Consider the following 3,222-nt stretch of genomic DNA (forward strand, 5'->3'; position numbering starts at 1 on the left):
GCCGGGCTGTGTTTGTGCGTCTGCCTGTCCTCTTGGGAGGTCACCACGTGCACTTCTTCCTCACATAGTCGTAGCCAAGTCAGTTCATGCTGTGATTTTACACACCTCAACTGAATAGTAATTGTGAACAAATCAAAAGATAGTCATGGAAAGTTGGGGAAAAATATCAGAAAGAATGTTTTCTCTACCTTAATAATTTCCCCAAAATAGAGAAGAAAATTAAAAATAAATCTACTGTCTTCTTGAGACAATCAAAGAAAATGAAAAAAAACCCAAAACAAACCCAAAACAGAAAAACAAAACCAAAAAAAAACCCCAAAATGAAGCCAAAGTAAATCTTGCGCCGGCAGCAGCCGGTAGTCATGCTGAACTGTTCAAAAATGAGGACCTGACACTATTGAAAGTACGAAGCTGGGAAACAGCATTCGGCCCGTCTCACCTCCCAGGCCGGCCAGCCTTTCAGGGCACTCCGCGGGGCCCCCTCTGAAGCATCCCTCTTCTAGTGAGCTTAGAAAAACTGTTTGAAGGTATCAGAGTGGGTGCCCGAGTGAGAACAATTCATCCTTATAAAGCAAGGCTGTCTATCTGAAACACGATTCATTCTAAAGGACCCTTGCTAGCCCTGCGCCCACACTAGACACAGAAGACACCTTTTTAACGTCTTCACAGAGAAATTATTTGAATGATTACTGTTACTGTTTTTCACCTTGATTTTTTGGCTGCCTACTTCCAGAAACTTTAAAATTAGCATGCATATTTAAAGATAAAATGTTAAGGATAAGCCCCCCCTCAGTAGCGTGCTTTGGCAACTCTTCCCATCATCCCCTTAACTCTGCTCCTGCACTTTGTAAGTTTATACGTGCTGTGGCCAGCAGGTGATGCTAAAATACCTCTGAGGGAAGGAAGAATTTAAACTGCCTTTCCACTGAAAGCGCTGGAATCCTGAGAAGCAGCAAGAATGCCCCGTCACCCAAATGTGACAGGTTTCATTTGTAATCTTCTGGCACATCTGATTTACAAGCACTTAACTACTCTCATCTCATCAACAGTGAGTTCCAGGTGTTTCAAGCAAGAAGAAAGAAAATGCATGATGGCAGCTATACAACAATCGACTGATAAATTAAGTCTCTCAGTCCCTGAAGATTTATGCTTTAATCTGAAGCGTCATACACTTGTGTACGAGCATGTACCCAAAGTCAATATATGAGGTAATAGGAGAAATATTTCAGGAGTCAGCTTTATGTAGATACATAAATAAGCAGATTGCTATTAACTGTCTGGCATAAGGAGAAACAACAGGATACTGAGAATAAAAAAAATGAAGTTAGAGGTGAATTGTAGGAAACTATGTTTGGGAGAAGACTAGAACATCTCTGCACAAGTAATCTTCTTTCCTGTAAGAAAATACTTAGTTTTGATGAGCTCCAAGAGCAAGAGTTGGGACTATTATCAGAAGTGAGAGCTTTTAGATGACCAGTAATTGAAAGGAAAAAAGGGATGTAAACGCAGAGATGAAATTGTTCCTTGCAGAATATGCATCATTCTCTAAATGATGATTAGTAATTAATCCAAGGGAGCAAGCAGGGATTTGAGAACGAGCTAACTTGGATGAACAGCTCATTTCAGAACCAGTAACTTTAAAGAAAAATTATGAAGAGGAGATACAGCTGCCCCCAGAAATGAGGCTGTTGCCCAGACTGGTAAGGCACAGAAAGAGGACAGCGTGTAACTTCATGGCGTAAAGTCATGGTCACGGGCATCCCACGCCAGCTAAGCTTATCAAAGTGCTAGCTCATACAATTTGATGTTCGGGGTAGCTGGAGCAGGAAAACTAAATCCAACACTGCAGTAACATTCAATTACAACAACGGACAATGTTTATCAACCATCAAATATAAAAACTTCTCCCAGCTGTTGAGGATTTACCGTACTTTCACGTGACTTATTCCTTACCTGTCAAAGTCAAGATCTCTATCAGCTGAGTAACAATAATTCACCAAGCAACCTCAGTTTTTATTTATCGTGCACTGCTAATGTAGTCAGGGTTGGTGACAGCAGCCCCTCTCCCGCAACCCCACAAAGCTTTCCAGGAATACTTGGCCACAATTTCAAACTCTACTGACCAAAGTCAGATACACCAAAACCACTCCCTTTCAAGGTCTCACTCCTCCCCTACCTTGCCTGAAGTACAGGTGTCGTCCAGCCTACAACCTTTCTTAATTTAGAGATTGGTATTTTTGCCTTTACTAGCATTAGTAAACCGGTGCTTCTCATCCACAACATTTCATATTTTGGTTTGTACGTCAGTTCAAACAAGACTTGATCTGTGTTTCCTGTCCCTTCAAACCGGTTATTCAGATCAGTGTAACTCTGAGCGCCTCAGACGCCTGCCTGAATTCCATCCTGTTCTGCCCTCTATTCCTCACTTCTCTTCCAGACTTACTTTTCCTGAAGAAAATACAGGTACCACCCATGACAGGACTAAAGTACCCACTTAAAGAATTTTTCAGGCAATCGCAGAGAAACTCTAGTTACCTTCCTTCCACCTCAGTATCCAATGACCAGACAGCTCACCTACCTCTTCTCACCACCCCGCACAGGACAGGCTTTCTCCTCCATCCACAAATATTGACGGACCTCTGTGCGATACCATCACTCCGAACGTCTCAAGCCCCGAAGGGACAGTAGCACGTGGTGTTACAGAAACATGGGAATACACCTACAGCTTCCACAACGCTGCCTACACCTTTGCGCTTGGTGCTACGTCTGCATCATACCCATAACCACACACATTCTGGGGAGCTGAGTTTTCAAATACAAAAGGGTTGTGCTACTTGTAAGAGCTAGGTAGGGCAATCACTGCTCTTTGCACTCACGGCAAAGACAGAGGGTTGACATGTAACACGTGTTGACACGTAACACGTTGACACGTTGGCCTGTATCAGAAATAGTGTGGCCAGCAGGAGTAGGGAAGTGATCGTGCCCCTGTACTCGGCACTGGTGAGGCCGCACCTCGAATACTGTGTTCAGTTTTGGGCCCCTCACTACAAGAAGGACGTTGAGGTGCTGGAGCGTGTCCAGAGAAGGGCAACGAGGCTGGTGAGGGGTCTGGAGAACAAGTCTTCTGAGGAGCGGCTGAGGGAACTGGGGTTGTTTAGCCTGGAGAAGAGGAGGCTGAGGGGAGACCTCATCGCTCTCTACAACTACCTGAAAGGAGGTTGT

Source organism: Aptenodytes forsteri, unplaced genomic scaffold, assembly GCF_000699145.1.
Source record: "Aptenodytes forsteri isolate BGI_AS27 unplaced genomic scaffold, ASM69914v1 Scaffold123, whole genome shotgun sequence".
In the NCBI taxonomy this organism is placed as follows: domain Eukaryota; kingdom Metazoa; phylum Chordata; class Aves; order Sphenisciformes; family Spheniscidae; genus Aptenodytes; species Aptenodytes forsteri.